The sequence below is a fragment of the Podarcis raffonei genome, chromosome 14, assembly GCF_027172205.1.
Source record: "Podarcis raffonei isolate rPodRaf1 chromosome 14, rPodRaf1.pri, whole genome shotgun sequence".
Lineage (NCBI taxonomy): Eukaryota > Metazoa > Chordata > Lepidosauria > Squamata > Lacertidae > Podarcis > Podarcis raffonei.
Genome location: NC_070615.1, coordinates 47,376,487 through 47,394,173, shown reverse-complemented (window position 1 = coordinate 47,394,173; position 17,687 = coordinate 47,376,487). Strand labels below are relative to the sequence as shown.

General features: G+C 48.7%; 1 protein-coding gene and 1 non-coding gene across 3 annotated transcripts in view; both read left to right on the top strand.

Moving 5' to 3' along the window:
- RAI1 (retinoic acid induced 1) overlaps positions 1-17,687 on the top strand; it is a 220,479-nt gene that overhangs the window by 164,450 nt on the left and 38,342 nt on the right. The gene's annotated exons all lie outside the window — the stretch shown is intronic.
- On the top strand, positions 15,327-15,400 carry TRNAK-UUU (transfer RNA lysine (anticodon UUU)). The gene has a single exon. It is a non-coding gene; the product is annotated as a tRNA-Lys (tRNA).

Sequence of the window (17,687 nt, the reverse complement as noted above, 5' to 3'; positions counted from 1 at the left end):
ACCTTTCCTTTCAAGCCTTGGCCCTTTTTAACCTCCCCACCCCCCACAATGAGACATAGGATCATTGCTCCTCCCACCTCAAAAAGCTCTCTCCCCCCCCCCGCTTTTGAGTCGATTGGAAAGATGGAGGGTGATAACTGGGAAGGTGGAGATCAGTGCAGCCAGTTATGAACTTCTGAATCGAAATATCACTTTCCCCCTCTCTCTCTCTTCCATAGTTCGCAGTGATTTCAGCTCAATAATTCCCTCTTGAAAGCACATTGTCCTTTTAACCTCCCTCCCCACCCCCACTGGGGGAAAAAAGAAAAAGGCAGCCCAGGAATAAATATTTCACTGAGGGCGGCTGCTGAATGAGCCTCTGCAATGAGGCAACCCCCCACCCCACCCCCGCCCGCCCCCCTGCCTTTTTCCCGGAGAGAGCTGTGAAAGGCCGCCTGGGTGAACTCCTGCTACAACCTCGCCCCGGCCTCCTTCCCAGACAGCCGCCCCTCACAGCCGGGCAGGCAGAGGGGGAAGGGAGGGAGCGGAGGGGCCATTATTTACAATGGCTAATGGCTTGGAGACGTGAGGAGGAGGAGGGACTCCGCGGGGACCAAAGTGAGGGGGGGGGACTTCAAAGATGGAATTGGAGGAGCAGGCATGAGAAAAGACAGCACAGCGAGACACAATAGATTGGCCTTCGCTCCCCGTGGCCAAGGCCTCCTGCCTGCTCCGGAGAGAAAATTGCAAGAGAGTGGCATCTTGCATTATACTTTTATGTTTTTCATTTTCTTTTCTTTAAAAAAAAACACACCCTGGCTTTCCACCAAAGAGCTCAAGGCTCTGCAAACGTTTCCCTTACTTTATCCTCAGCACCAGGCTTGGGAGGTTGCTAAGGCTGCGAAAGAGCAACTGGTCCAAGGTCACACAATGAGCTTCCTAGGAAGCTGCATCTGGCTCTCTCAGGTGTGAGACTGTAGCTCGGGAGTGGGCAGCCTTTATTCTGCCCAGTAATGGCCCTAATGGTAGGGCCGGCCCAGTCTCATCTGATTGGGGCATTCCATTTTCTTCTTCTTTGTGCATTAGCCGCCCCCTCCCATGTCTTTCCCCCCACCAAGCTTGACAGAAACTCTCCTGACTCGGAACGTGGTCGTTCCTGCACTGAATTGTGCTGGTTGTAGAAATTTTCGCAACTTAATCAGAAGCAGCATCTCTTTCCAGGTCAAGCCGCTTTGGAATGAAAGTCTTCTCCGCTGGGTGTTCAGTGATGTTGATCTGTGGCTTAAGAAAGCAATAGCTGGTGCATTCCGACTCAAGATTTCCTTTGCAGTCTGCAGTTCTCTCTCTGCATCCCCATTTGCAAGAGTATAGTCAGGACCAGAGGAGGCTGACCCATATGGGCAAATGTAGTGCTGCCCCACCAACCTCTGTCTGCCCTCAGTGAGCCCCCACCTGCCTACCTTCTGACTTCAGCCAAGCTGTGGCTCTGCTTGTCATTGGCTCTGGCGCCACCTCCTGTTGACCTCCCTGCCTTTCACCCTACCAGTTCGAATGGTCACTGGCTGCCACCTGTGAGGGCTAGTGGTTGTTGTTGTTGTTGAGTCGTTTAGTCGTGTCCGACTCTTCGTGACCCCATGGACCAGAGCACACCAGGCACCCCTGTCTTCCACTGCCTCCCGCAGTTTGGTCAAATTCATGCTGGTAGCTTCGAGAACACTGTCCAACCATCTCGTCCTCTGTCATCCCCTTCTCCTTGTGCCCTCCATCTTTCCCAACATCAGGGTCTTTTCCTGGGAGTCTTCTCTTCTCATGAGGTGGCCAAAGTATTGGAGCCTCAGCTTCAGGATCTGTCCTTCTAGTGAGCACTCAGGGCTGATTTCCTTCAGAATGGATAGGTTTGATCTTCTTGCAGTCCATGGGACTCTCAAGAGTCTCCTCCAGCACCAGAATTCAAAAGCATCAATTCTTCGGCGATCAGCCTTCTTTATGGTCCAGCTTTCACTTCCATACATCAGTACTGGGAAAACCATAGGGCTAGTGGTAATATGTCCAAAATCAAAAGGTATCTGGAGTGAGTGGAACTCTGCCTCTGTGGACTTGGTTTCATTGTCAGTCACAAGTTCATCTGGAGTCCTGAAGCAGACCATTACGTTCTTCAGTTGTGTAGCGACACCATGGGAATTAATGGTTAGGAAAGAGGAGTATCTCAGTATAACAGGTTAACCTCCCAATTCATACAGATCAGGTGCTGGCCTTTCCAAGGGTTTATTAGGTACGGGTGTCGTGCTTCATCTTGATTTGGTCTACGTCTTCTGCAGCATTCGTAGGATCTAGCTGCCAGTTAACTACCAGGCTGAGATGCTGGTTTTGGTGCACAGAGCCCTATACAACTTGGGATCAGGATAATCTCAACCCTTCTATATCTGATTGATATCTGTACTCTGCAGCTGAGGGCCTCCTGCAGATATCATCCTATCAGGAGGGCTGCTCTGCACAACACAGAAATTAGGCCTTTTATTTCTCCTCCCCATTTTCTCCTCACAACACCCCGGTTAGGTAGGTAAGGCTGAGAGTGACTGACTGACCCAAGAGCACTCAGTGAGGTTCATGGCTGCCTTATCTGTTATCTTTTCAGTGTTTGCTGAAGACCTTCCACTTCTGACAAGCCTTGTAAGTTCAGATCTTTCCCAGTCTGCTTCTGTTCTTGTAGGGCTTGTAGGGCAGCTTGTAGAGCTTGTAGGGCAGCAGCTGAAGAAGGAACAAAAAGGGTTTTCTTGTGCGAGTTCTTGTGGCTGATTAGCTGTTTTCTCTGTGCAAAGGTCAGAGGGGGCAGGGCTTCTGTTGAGGTAGGTGATTAGCTGTGGGAGGAGCTTGTCAGAGCTTGTAGGGCAGCAGCTGAAGAAGGAACAAAAAGGGTTTTCTTGTGCGAGTTCTTGTGGCTGATTAGCTGTTTTCTCTGTGCAAAGGTCAGAGGGGGCAGGGCTTCTGTTGAGGTAGGTGATTAGCTGTGGGAGGAGCTTGTCAGAGCTTGTAGGGCAGCGGCGCGCGCCTAGCGGCGCGCGCAGTTTGATCCATCTTTTAGATTTAGGGGAGCTAGTCTCAAACGTTTGTTGGGGGAGATATAGGTTTATTTGGGAGGATTTATTTGTCCTGTCTTCACGCTTTTTATGATGGAGGACCGCTGTAGTCACCCCCAACGACACCTTCTCAAGATGGAGGGTGAGGGAACAGCTGCAGTCGCCTGTGGTTCCTGCGCAATGTTTGCCATCTTGCCAAAGGTTGCAGGCAGCTTTACATGCAGCAATTGCATGTTGATTGCCCTCTTAAAAGACAAAGTCCAGCAACTGGAGGAACGTGTAGCTACGCTCCAAAGAATTAGAGAGCTGGAGCTCTTCTTGGAAGCAACAGAGCACACCGTCTCCACCAAGGAGGAGACAGGGGACTCCCCAGAGAAGGAGGCTAGTTCACCAACACAGGAGCCAGATATATGGAGAAACGTGACTCAAAGAAGTAGGAGGCCTAGGGTTCGCTCTGATTGTTTAGAAATACGCAATCGCTTTGAGGTCCTTTCCCCTAGCATGGAAGACGAAGAGCAGACTCCATTTGAGGATCTCTCCCTCATTACAGTCGATCAGGTATATGAAGACGAGCAGCAAAGGCAGTCCTCAGGGAATGTGCAGGCGACCTTGGAACGGACAGCTCATGGAAGAACCCCGACCAGACCTAAGAGGAGGCGTGTAGTGGTGATAGGGGATTCCCTACTGAGGGGAACAGAAGCAGTGATCTGTGGGCCTGACAAGATGTCTCGGGAAGTGTGCTGTCTCCCCGGGGCTAAGATCCAAGATGTAACTGAACGACTGCAAGGAATCATAAAACCCACTGACAAATACCCCTTCCTCTTGGTTCATGTGGGAACCAATGACACTGCAAGCAATAGCCTCCAGAAGATCAAAAGAGATTACGAGGCTCTGGGCAGGAAACTGAAGCAATTAAATGCACAAATTGTCATCTCATCTGTCCTCCCAGTTGAACGACGTGGCCCAGGGAGAGAGGGAAAAATAGTGGAAGTGAACAACTGGCTTCGCAAATGGTGTAAACAGGAACGGTTTGGATTCTTAGATCACGGAATGCAGTTTCTTGAAGATGGACTTCTGGCAAGCGATGGGCTGCACCTCACAACGGTTGGGAGGAATGTTTTTGCAAAAAATCTCAGAAACCTCATCAGGAGGGCTTTAAACTGACTAATGTGGGGGAGGGAGACAGTGCTCCTGAAGGTAGGAGTCTATCAATTGATGAAGATGATCATCCAAATGTCATAGACCGAATGGAGCAAACAGCACGCAGACCTAGTGGTGGGAGGAAAGAATCCTTAAATAAGAGACACGGGGGAATGATTAATGGACTTCAATGTCTGTACACTAATGCGCAAAGTATGGGAAATAAACAAGATGAGCTTGAGCTCTTGGTACAGCAAACTAAATATGACATAATAGGAATCACTGAAACCTGGTGGGATAAGTCCCACGATTGGAATGTAATAATGGAGGGATACAATCTATTTCAGAGAAACAGACCAGACAAGAAAGGAGGAGGAGTGGCGTTATATGTCAGGGATGTGTATACCTGTGAAGAGATCCAAGATTTAGAACCTCAAAGCCAAAGTGAGAGCATTTGGGTCAAAATTAAGGGAGAGAAGAATAACAGTGACCTCATTGTGGGAGTTTACTATAGATCCCCAAGCCAAACGGAGGACATAGATGATGCCTTCCTGGAACAGATGGCCAAGCATGCAAAAGGAAGGGAGATAGTAGTAATGGGGGACTTCAATTACCCGGATATTTGTTGGATGTCAAACTCAGCCAAGAGCATAAGGTCAAACAGATTCCAGAAAGTGGGAGAAGCAACAAGAGGAACAGCCATTTTAGATCTGGTCCTAACCAATGTTGATGACCTGGTTAGTGGGGTAGAAGTGGAAGGATCATTAGGCGCGAGTGATCATGCTCTTCTGAAGTTTACTATACAGCAGAAAGGAGCAGCCAAGCATACTAGGACTCAATTTCTCGACTTTAAGAAAGCCGACTTCATAAAACTTAGGGAAGTGCTGGGTGAGATCCCATGGACAGTAATACTAAAAGGAAAGGGAGTTCATGATGGCTGGGAGTTTGTTAAGAGGGAGATAGTAAAAGCACAACTTCAGGCAATACCAATGAGACGGAAACATGGAAGGTGCCTAAAGAAGCCAGGGTGGCTATCTAAAGAACTTTTAACTGAGTTAAGCTTAAAAAAGGATGTGTACAAAAAATGGAAAAGGGGGGAAACCACCAAAGAGGAATTCAAACAAATAGCCAGCACGTGTAGACACAAAGTCAGAAAAGCTAAAGCACAGAATGAACTCAGGCTTGCTAGAGAGGTTAAAAGCAACAAAAAAGGCTTTTATGGGTATGTTCGTAGCAAAAGGAAGAACAAAGAAACAGTGGGGTCACTCAGAGGAGAAGATGGTGAAATGCAAACAGGGGACACAGAAAGGGCTGAACTCCTCAATGCCTTCTTTGCCTCAGTCTTCTCCGATAAAGAAAACAATGCCCGACCTGAAGAATTTGGAGCAAATGATTCAGCAGAGGAAACACAGCCCAGAATAACTAAGGAGATAGTACAAGAATACTTGGCTAGTCTAGATGTATTCAAGTCTCCAGGGCCAGATGAACTGCATCCAAGAGTATTAAAAGAACTGGCAGATGTGATTTCAGAACCACTGGCAGTCATCTTTGAGAATTCCTGGAGAACAGGCGAAGTCCCGGCAGACTGGAGGAGGGCAAATGTTGTCCCTATTTTCAAAAAGGGGAAAAGAGAGGACCCAAATAATTACCGCCCAGTCAGTCTGACATCAATACCAGGGAAGATTCTGGAGCAGATCATTAAGCAAACAGTCTGTGAGCACCTAGAAAGGAATGCTGTGATCACCAATAGTCAGCATGGAATTCTGAAAAAAAAGTCATGTCAGACTAACCTGATCTCGTTTTTTGACAGAATTACAAGCCTGGTAGATGAAGGGAACGCAGTGGATGTAGCCTACCTTGATTTCAGCAAGGCATTTGACAAGGTGCCCCATGATATTCTTGTAAAGAAGCTGGTAAAATGCGGTCTTGACTATGCTACCACTCAGTGGATTTGTAACTGGCTGACTGACCGAACCCAAAGGGTGCTCATCAATGGTTCCTCTTCATCCTGGAGAAGAGTGACTAGTGGGGTGCCACAGGGTTCTGTCTTGGGCCCGGTCTTATTCAACATCTTTATCAACGACTTGGATGATGGACTCAAGGGCATCCTGATCAAATTTGCAGATGACACCAAACTGGGAGGGGTGGCTAACACCCCAGAGGACAGGATCACACTTCAAAACGACCTTGACAGATTAGAGAACTGGGCCAAAACAAACAAGATGAATTTTAACAGGGAGAAATGTAAAGTATTGCACTTGGGCAAAAAAAATGAGAGGCACAAATACAAGATGGGTGACACCTGGCTTGAGAGCAGTACATGTGAAAAGGATCTAGGAGTCTTGGTTGACCACAAACTTGACATGAGCCAGCAGTGTGACGCGGCAGCTAAAAAAGCCAATGCAATTCTGGGCTGCATCAATAGGAGTATAGCATCTAGATCAAGGGAAGTAATAGTGCCACTGTATTCTGCTCTGGTCAGACCTCACCTGGAGTACTGTGTCCAGTTCTGGGCACCACAGTTCAAGAAGGACATTGACAAACTGGAACGTGTCCAGAGGAGGGCAACCAAAATGGTCAAAGGCCTGGAAATGATGCCTTATGAGGAACGGCTAAGGGAGCTGGGCATGTTTAGCCTGGAGAAGAGGAGGTTAAGGGGTGATATGATAGCCATGTTCAAATATATAAAAGGATGTCACATAGAGGAGGGAGAAAGGTTGTTTTCTGCTGCTCCAGAGAAGCGGACACGGAGCAATGGATCCAAACTACAAGAAAGAAGATTCCACCTAAACATTAGGAAGAACTTCCTGACAGTAAGAGCTGTTCGACAGTGGAATTTGCTGCCAAGGAGTGTGGTGGAGTCTCCTTCTTTGGAGGTCTTTAAGCAGAGGCTTGACAACCATATGTCAGGAGTGCTCTGATGGTGTTTCCTGCTTGGCAGGGGGTTGGACTCGATGGCCCTTGTGGTCTCTTCCAACTCTATTATTCTATGATTCTATGATTCTATGTTCTAGAATGGTTTTAAGAAGTTTCTAAATACTTTTTCATTGTTTTATCACTTGTTGTTTGCCTGCCTGGGCTCCTTTGGAGGGAAGGGCAGATTATACATTCAATGACATTAATAATAATCAATAATTATGAGAAAACTTCCCTGTACAGGGCTGCCCTCAGATGTCTTCTAAAGGTTGTATAGTTACTTATCTCCTTGCCTCGGGGCGCTGCATAACTCCATCCCCTCCAATATTCCAGGAAAAAATCAGAAATGGGGACGTCCTCTGTAAATCTGGGGCTGTCCCTGGAAAATAGGGACACTTGGAGCATCTGAGTTAGACCTTTATTGTCTAGAATCCTAAGCACCAAATCTCTTGTTAAGGTTCTCCTCTTTTATAACAACAGACTCACAGTGTTGATATAAGATGCTAACAAATACAGTGGTACCTTGGGTTACAGACGCTTCATGTTACATACGCCTCAGGTTACAGACTCAGCTAACCCAGAAATAGTACCTCGGGTTAAGAACTTTGCTTCAGGATAAGAAAAGAAATCGCGCTGCAGCAGTGCGAAGCCCCATTAGCTAAAGTGGTACCTCAGGTTAAGAACAGTTTCAGGTTAAGAACGGACCTCCGGAATGAATTAAATTCTTAACCCGAGGTACCACTGTAACCTGAGTTTATGCGGGCTTCTGAGATCTTTTGGATAGATGCAGGCCTTTTTAAAAACCACTTTCCTCCTAGGGCTGAAATGAGCATCATACTTGGCCAGAAGACGACCAGAGTTCTGCTTGTTGCCATGGTCCTCTTCAGAGGAGGTAAAGGTTTTAGAAACATGACTGGCTTCATTACCCGTGGCACGAAGGAGAGAACCTTCTTTCAGGATTCCTTCCTCTTCACTGAGCCTCGTAGTCAGGTGAAAAAGCAAGCAGATTTTTCTTTCCATTCAACCCTTGCTGCAGGATGATTAAAGCTGAAGTAGGGAGAGGGGAGAATTTCAGATCAGCTCACATTTAAAGGTGACTTTGAACAGTTTGCGCTTTCCAAAACAGTACATGGGAACCCAAACGCAGCCGTCCGTTGTAATCCGTAAATCTCCGAATTTTGCAATGCAGCTCTCCAGCCCAGAAATGTGTGCAAAAATGTGTATACTCCGGCAGAGCATGCATAGAAATGGATATCCTAGTGAAAAAAGAAGTGTATTATGTGGGTGGGGGATACCATAATCTTTTCAGTGCTTTCGACCGCTAAGGGTCTCATTCTGGCCTTGGACTCTTACCTTGGCAACTAGCAGACCACATTCCAACCTCACCAACGCCAGAGGTTTCTAAACATAAGTATCTCTCCATTCTCCAAGGGAAGAGGGAGGCAGGATGGCAGTTGACGGACAATTTCCAAATGCCCTCTGGGCAGAGTCCTGGTGTGGAGATTCCCCTTGCCTCTGTGTGTGTGTGTGTGTGTGTGTGTGTGAGAGAGAGAGAGAGAGAGAGAGAGAGAGAGAGAGAGAGAGAGAGAGAGTCATTTGATTATTTCACATGTGAGCAAGCAAGGCTGGGCATGCAAGTGGCTCCCAGTACGTTTCCAAGCACAATTCAAAGTGTTGGTGCTGACCTTTAAAGACCTAAATGGCCTCGGTCCTGTATACCTGAAGGAGCGTCTCCACCCCCATCGTTCAGCCCGGACACTGAGGTCCAGCGCCGAGGGCCTTCTGGTGGTTCCCTCATTGCGAGAAGTAAGGTTACAGGGAACCAGGCAGAGGGCCTTCTCGGTAGTGGCGCCTGCCCTGTGGAACGCCCTCCCAGCAGATGTCAAAGCAATAAACAACTATTTTACTTTTAAAAGACAACTGAAGGCAGCCCTCTTTAGGGAAGTTTTTAATGTCTGATGCTGTACTGTTTTTAATATTCAGTTGGAAGCCGCCCAGAGTGGCTGGGGAAACCCAGCCAGATGGGCGGGGTATAAATAATAAATTATTATTATTATTATTATTTATTATTATTATTATTATTAAGTGGCCAGCCCAAGGGGCCATTAGGGCTGATAGCTTTTCAAACCATTGCTCCCTCTCTGCATACATCCCAGAAGGCCTTCCCTTGCCCTGTTGCACTACCTTTGCCATTACAACACTGGGCTAAGGGGAAAACCTGACAAATTTGAAGAGGAGTCCCTCTGACGTTTGGGTGGAGCCTTGTACTCCAAGCTGGTGCCAAACGTCTTGTTCTGCTTTCCTTTGGACCACGTCGCCCAACCTCTTGTCGTCTGGGCAGCCCAGGACCTCCGTACACACTGCTCAGGCTTGCACCCAGGGGAGGTCACTTTTGTGTTGCACTTTGACTTCACCCCCGGAGGTGCGCTCCATTGTCCCTCGAGACAGACGGGATGCCAACAACGGATGGGAATCTTTGGGAATTCCTCCTCCCTACACTCCCCGCCGCCCGCCCGTACTCTGGGAGCACACAGGAAAGCTTCAGCCAAACCCAGCAGGGATCCCCCGCTCAGCACATCCCTCTTGCTCACCCCCGTCCCCCCTTTGCGCGCGCACCATTTTGGCGCCACCCCAGCTCCATTTATCATCATCTGTGGTCAAGTGAAGTGTGCAAGGAACAGCTGCTGCACTCTGCTGATTTCCGAGGGAGCGTGTGCAGCTGGGAGGGGCGATCGGGGAAGATGAATGAGGAGGGCCGGGAGAGGGAAAACGACTCTGCCAGCTCCTCCTTTTTTCTCCTGCAAGAGGTGGAGGAGAAAAAGAGAGAGAGAGAGAAACAGAGAATTCAAATGCAGCCACCCTCCCCTTTTCCTTCCCCCCAGGTCCCTGTGCACGTCAGGCCTGACTGCTGTGGCCTGTCTGTACACTGCAGTGCTGGAATATTTTTTTACCAGATCCTGATTCTCTCTCTCTCTCTCTCTCTCTCTGTCTCTCTCTGTCTCCTTCCTCCTTTCCCTCTTTCAATTCCCCCAGCGCTAATTAATTCTAATTGGGGAGGGGGAGAGGTCTGGAATGGGTGAGAAGTGACATGCCCCACAAGTATTGCTGCACATGGTTGGAGAGCCGGCAATGGGGGGAAAGAGAGAGGCTTTGTTGCTGGTTAACACAATAGCCACCTCTGCAGCAGAACCACCAATGGGTATGGAGTCAGAAAGGGGAGAGACGGATAATCGGGAAGAGGGAGGGGCAAATCATATCGGTTTCGATTTCCTTTCTCATCCCCCCCCCCGCCCCAATCTTTTATGTTCAGTTCTCCACGTTCCTGCATCGATTGGAGATTCTTCAAAATAAATAAAAAGGTCGTCTTGAAAATTCGCCCGCATTTTAGCGTTAATTCTCCCAATATTTGTGTTTGCAGTTTGGCCAGACATTATGCACTTCTGCATGTGGTGTTCACCAGTAGCTGCATTTTTCAGCACATGTTACCCTACACGTTGCTTGGCTGGAGAGATGCATTGCAAAATTCATCGGCGTTTGGATCTGTGTTTCATTATTGTTTTGCAAAGTGCAAATTAAGTTCTCCTTTAAATGCAACTTTGTTGTTGTTGTTGTTATTTATTAAATTTATTAGTCACTTTCTTTGCTGTAGCAGCTCAAAGCAACGTACAGTATTTTAAGCAAAAAAAGAGGAATACATACAGATATACTATGCATATATATTACAATTTGTATAAATAAATAGTATGGCCTTTAAAATGTGTTTGTGGGAGGAGGGGGTTATTGGTTTGCTTTTATTATGTATTTTGCATTCTCATTTTGTGTTTTTATGTTGTGAATCTGTCCTGTGATCTTTGGATGAAGGGCTTCATACAAATCTAATAAATAAAGAAAATATATTTTAACCAGCAATTAAAAAAAAAAATCTAAAATATGGGTTTTTTTAAAAAAAAACTAGATTAAAACATCCCACCCTCTCAAAAAGGCCATAGTTAAAACTAAAGACCTGATAGTTAACAGCCAAAGACCAGGTCACTTCAAATGGAGAGAAGCGATATTATGGTCCTGAGCCGTTTAAGGCAAAGGTTTTCAACCTTTCTGAGTCCATGGCTCCCTCAATAAACTACATTCTTTCTGTGGCACCCCTGTGGGGCTCAGTTATGTCACCCCTCGCCTGCAGAGCTGGCAGCCCCTCACACTTTTTTGAACAGCATCCCTTGTGGAGTGTTCCCTCAGCCTCCTCTCCTCTCCCCTCTTCTTGGGAGTCCTCCAGGCAGCCTGGTCTCTGAACTGCCCCCCACCAACACCCCAAAGAAAGGTACCTCCTAGAGACGCCATTTGCCTGCGGAGCTTGTAGCCAGGGCTGCTGCAATAAACAGCTGTACAAGCCTTTGGGAGGCAGAGATGCAAAAGGGCATCAGAGGAGGGAGGGGAGGAAAGAGGGACAGAAGCCAGGGTTGCCCATGGCATCCCTGACCATCTTTCAAGGCACCCAAGGGTTCTACGGCACACTGGCTGAAAACCACTGGTTTAAGGCTTTATAAGTCAAAACTTTGAACTAAACCCAAAAACTAATTGATAGCCAGTGCAGTCAAGCCAGCAACTCACATTTTCCCTCCATCCTTAACTATGGCAGTGCGTGGCCCCCATCCTCTGCTCCGCTGCCTCAAGTGCTTTGACCTGGCTGGAATGTCTTCCAGAACAGTGATAATTCTTGCCTGCCCATAGGATGGAGAGAGAAGAGCGTAGGTAGAGCCCAGTTGATGGATCAAACCAGTGGCCCAGCAGGTCCAGCATTCAGATACCCATGGGAAGCTGACAAGTGGTGCCTGAGCTGTGTTCGAAACTCCCATTATTCTAGGCACATTTTGCGACAGGGTATTTCATTAGAGCGAGCAGTTTCTGAGTTCTGGGCACAGTATTGCGCCGAAGATTTCAGATTAAAACTGCAGAGTGGAAGGAAAGGAGGACCTTTTTCTTTCTCCCCACTTCCAGCTACTCTCTGAAGACCGGAGAAGAGACCCTCTGAAGAATATTAGGGTGGTGGGCAGCAGAAGGACTAGACCATGGGTAGGCAAACTAAGGCCCAGGAGCCACAGCTGGCCCAATTGCCTTCTAAGTCCGGCCCACTGACGGTCCAGGAATCTGCATGTTTTTACATGAGTAGAATGTGTCCTTTTATTTAAAGTGCATCTCTGGGTTATTTGTGGGGCATAGGAATTCATTCTTTCCCCCCGCAAAAAAAAATATAGTCCGGCCCCCCACAAGGCCTGAGGGACAGTGCACCAGCCCCCTGCTGAAAAAGTTTGCTGACCCCTGGACTAGACCATGTGAAATATGAACATAATATTTTAGCTGCAGTTCATTCGTTTTCAGCTTTGTATTCTTGTTATATGAAAAAAGCACGCCTCAACAGTCCGTTCTTGCGCCCATAACCTGGGTTTAAGGTGCCGTTTAGCTCCTAGCTTTCATATCTCAGTTTCTAACACTGCGCCACAGCCCTCTCCCCTCCTGCATTTTCCAGAAACTAGTATTCAGAAGCCTTACTGACTGTGGAGGCTGAGCAGAACCATCACGGCTAGTAGGCATTGACAGAAGTTTGTGTTCCTGTGTGCATGAACCTCTCGCTTTTTCCTGGCTGGAATGTAGCTTACAGCACCAAAGTTCAGTCGTTTTTAAGCAGAGCTTGGATAGCCATCTGTCATGGATGCTTTAGCTAAGATCCCTGCATTGCAGGGGGTTGGACTAGATGACCCTTGGGGTGACTTCCAGTTCTACGATCCTTGCTCCGCCCACTTCTGCCTCTGGCCCCGCCCACCCCTGGCATGTGCCCCTCCCCCAGAAGGTTGCTGATAGGGGACCGTGGCTCCTGGACTAACCAATTTCTCGCCCCTGATTTGGAGATATTCTGTAATCCCTGGACACAGGCAACATGCTTCTGAATCATGTTTAAAGCCCCCTTCCCCAGAATCCTGAGAACTGTAGTTTGTGAAGGGCACTGGGAACTGTAGCTCTGCAAGGGGAGAACTATAGTTCCCAGGAGCCTTTGCAAGGGAAAACTTACTTTAAATGTGCGCAACCATAGTCAATACAGTCAACCCAGTCTCAAAGCCATTTTCCTGGGCGCTGGGAGGTTGTTGTGGTTTTTCCCCCTTGCAAACCCCTCCTTTCTGGCTCCCCGTATCTTCGCCTCCCGCCGCACCCTCGCATCTCATCCTTCCCCCTTCCTAATGATAAAATCATACGAAGCCATTTGCAGCGTGGCAGTCGGCCAGAGAGGGTTTCTTTAAACTCCAGGAGCTCACAATTAGGCAGCACCGCAGCTGACATGCTGACAGCCTCGCGCTCTCGGAGTTGGTGGTGTGGGGAAGGGGGACGCGAGAGCGGGGTGGGGGCAGGGAGAGCAGAGCAGAGCACAGAAGAGGTGGATGTGGCAGGCAGCCTCTGCCACATTCTCACGTCCCCCACCCGCTCCCAAGTCGAAGCGCCGCTTGGAATTTAATTTAGGAATGAGTGCGAAATCTGGCTGCTGCGTCAGGGACGGAGAAGTCTGTCTCTCCCCCTCCCTCGGCCCGGCCTGCCTCTTGCACTTGTTAGCAGACATCTGTACGCAAAGCGTTTCCGTGACTGGGGCCAGCAGCATGTTCCCCCCAGGAAGGCATCTTCCGTTAACGTTTCCCTGTGCGCGGTTGCAAGCGGTTTTAGGAACGTGGCAAGCTGGCAGAGTCAGACCATTGGTGCATAGAATCACAGAGTTGGAAGGGATCCCGAGGATCATCTAGTCCAGCCCCCTGCAATGCTGGAATATGCCGCTTTCCCATAAGGCAGAGGGTTTCAACCAGTGCATCCCTGGCACCCTGGGGCACCTGGAATGGTAACCAGGTGTGCCCTGGGCAGCACCGGCCCCCACCCCTCCTTCCTTCCCTCCCTCCCTCTGATTCCCTCTCACGTCTCTGCGTCCAGAGACATGTGAATAGAATAGAATTTATTATTTATACCCCGCCCATCTGGCTGGGTTTCCCCAGCCACTCTGGGCAGCTTCCAACAGAGTATTAAAATACAGTGGCCTGTTAAACATTAAAAGCTTCCCTAAATAGGGCTGCCTTCAGATGTCCTCTAAAAGTCTGATAGTTGTTCTTCTCTTTGGCATCTGGTGGGAGGGCGTTCCACAGGGCGGGTGCCACCACTGAGAAGGCCCTCTGCCTGGTTCCCTGTAACTTGGCTTCTCGCAGTGAGGGAACCACCAGAAGGCCCTTGGCACTGGACCCCAGTGTCCGACCAGAACGATGAGGGTGGAGACGCTCCTTCAGGTATACTGGACTGAGGCCATTTAGGGCTTTCAAGGTCAGCACCAACACTTTGAATTGTGCTTGGAAACGTACTGTGCAGCTGTTTGTTTCAACAGCCCTGGCTACAAGTTCTCCAGGCAAATGGGGTCTCTGGGCCTGGCCAAGGGGGGGGGGGTCTGGTTGCCTGGAGCTGAAGGCGGTCGAGTATTCCCGAGGAGAGGGGACAGGAGAGGAGGCCAAGGAAATCCTCCACAAGGGAGGGTGTTCAAAAAAGGGGTGAGGTGCTGCCGGCTCTGCAGGCAAGGGGTGACCTAACTGAGCTCCTGAGGGTCTGAGCACGTTTCCCCACAGGGGAGCCGCAGAAAGGATGTAGTTGGTCAAGGGAGCCGTGGGCTCAAAAAGGTTGAAAACGTCTGCCATATGGAGATCAGAAGCAGCCCAGTATTGCCCACACCGACTGGCAGCATCTCTCCATGATTCCAGGCAGGAATCTTATCCCAGCCCTACCTGGAAGTGCCAGGGATTGAACCGGGAACCTTCTGCACACAAAGCAGATGCTCTATCACTGAGCTACAGCCTGTTCTCCAAGGCCACTGCCCAACACCAGTCCAGGCTGTGTACCAATCTAGGCCAGTATTGTCTGCTCTGACTGGCAGCTGCTCCCCAGGGTCTCAGTCAGGGGTGAAAGGGTATGTCCATTTCTGCTCCTCTCAGTTTTCTCCTTTTTCCAGTTCTCCACATTTTGCAGCGATCCTCATTTTTAAAATTTTAATCCTCCTGAAAACTCAACAACCTCGCATCCCCCCATGTTGCATCAGTTTGGCCCTTGGATTTCACCCTTGCTGAGGACAGGGACCTGTCTTCTCTTTGCTTCTACTGCCCTGTTAGAGTACCTTGTGCTGTACCTTTACAACAGAATGGATAAGACTCCTGGGATAGCTCAGTTGGTAGAGCACAAGACTTTTAATCTCGGGGTCGTGGGTTCAAGCCCCACGTTGGGCAAAAGATTCCTGCATTGCAGGGGGTTGGACTAAGTGACCTGGGGGTTCCTTCCAACTCTACAATCCTGTGATTCTACCATTGGTCCATCTGGCTCAATAATAATAATAATAATAATAATAATAATATTTGTACCCTGCCCATCTGGCTGGGTTTCCCCAGCCACTCTGGGCGGCTTCCAACAAAGATTAAAAATACATTATTGCCTGCACTGGCTGGCAGCAGCTCTCCAGGGTTTCCGGCAGGGGCTCCTTCCCAGCCCTCCCTGCAAATCCCACATGGGATTGGACCTGGGGTGCAAAGCAGGTGTTCTAACGCTGAGCTGCAGCCCTTTGCCATCAGAAGAGCAGCGTTGAGAAAAAAAGCCTGAGCTGTGTTGGTGGTAGAAGCTGCCGTAACCTGGTTTCAGGGTGGTCAGAGGCTGGAATGCTGGCAGACGCGGCTGGCGTGTGGATGGCTTTGCAGCTGGCACATCAGAGCGGCCTGTGGTTAGCAAGAGCTTTGCATTCTGGAGCAGCAACTTTGGAGAGAGGGAGACACACACACACACAGAGAGAGAGAGAGAGAGAGAGAGAGAGAGAGAACTGGTTGTGGAGGGATGGCTCTGGTGCCACTATATTAACGGTGAGATCTCCAGGCAGATCATTGGCAGGCAATGGCACGTATTATTTTTAGTTTACAAGACCCTGTTGAAATCCCACCTGAAAGAGCAGTAAGCAGCTGGAGAAAACACAGCAAGATTGCCAATTTGCAGGATGGCGGTTTTGTTGGTGCTGTTGGGTTTTGCTTCTCGTTTCTCGACACCTGGGAGAGCATCTTCAAAGCTCAACTGCTGAAGCTGGAGCAGTCGGACAGTTACTGTCCAGCACGGACAGTAACCTGGTTTCTCTGTGTGGCCTCCCTTGTCCAAAAGGAGGTGAAAAGTCCAGAGTAAAGGGGAGGAAATGCAGTCTGGGTGCAGCTAGAGCACCTCCAAAATCAGGAGCCATTCACCCGAAGTTCATTCAGGGCATCGCTCAGAAAAGAGAGGTCCCGTATTTCTCATGACCCAGCGTTGAAGCTGGAGTGTGTGGGGAGGTAGCAGGGGCATAAGCAGGTTGAATGCAGAAGCTCATGAGCCCATAAGGCAAGGCCCAAACTACCGTATTTTTTGCACCATAACACTCACTTTTTTCCTCCTAGAAAGTAAGGGGAAATGTCTGTGTGTGTTATGGAGTGAATGCCTATGGATGGCGGGGGGTTCTGCTGCAGTTGTGAGCAGAGGATCCATGGTTCCCCTTCCTTCCCTCCTCCGTGGCTCGCTTTGAAACAGCAAAGCGGGAGAAGAGCCACTGAGTGGGGAGGAGAGAGGGACAGAGAGCCTGCTTGCTTTAAAGGAGCAAAGCGGGAGAGGAGAGGAGTCTTCTCCCCTTAAACCCCTCTCCTGCATTATTAGCAGCATCCTTCTCCACACACCCCATGCGTGCTCCTTGTCCCTTGAGTGCTTTTCCTTCCCTCCCCACTTAAAACGTGGTTACAAAGCATGGATCCACATGGATCCTCAGGATTTTTGCATTGGGCTACTCCAAACTCACTGTCAGATCACATGTCTGTAGCCACAGCATGAACCACAAAAATCATACATCCACTATTTTGTTTAGAATATTTTTTTCTTGTTTTCCTCCTCTAAAAACTATGTGCGTGTTATGATCGGGTGCGTGTTATAGAGCGAAAAATACGGTAGATGTTTGCCCAGGCAAAAGATCCAAGTATTTTAAAGCAGGCCAAGTAACAAAGAGCCAGTAGGCTACCTGGAAGCAGAGCCATGCTTGGAAACCTACAGCTCCGTGTTCCTTGGTAGGAAACAGCATCTGGGGAGCATGGGATTTGAATTCCCCTGCCTCCCGACTCAGTTCAGGAGGCGGGGGAAGCCACACATCCCATGCTCCCCAGCAGGAAATGCCACACGTGAGCATAACTTCCGATTAAGGAGAAGCTTTATCCCATCCCTAGTAAACCTTCCCATTGCGAATTACCCCCTCCCCACTTTGCAAAGGTGAGATTTGTATGTCTAATAATAATAATAATAATTTATTACTTATATCCTGCCCATAAGAAGAATAGAATAGAATTTATTATTTATACCCCGCCCATCTGGCTGGGTTACCCCAGCCACACTGGGCGGCTTCCAACAGGAGATTAAAAATACATTAAAACATCAATCATTTTTAAAAAAAAACTTCCCTAAAGAGGGCTGCCTTCAGATGTCTTTTAAAGATAAGATTGCTGCTTATTTCCTTCACATCTGAAG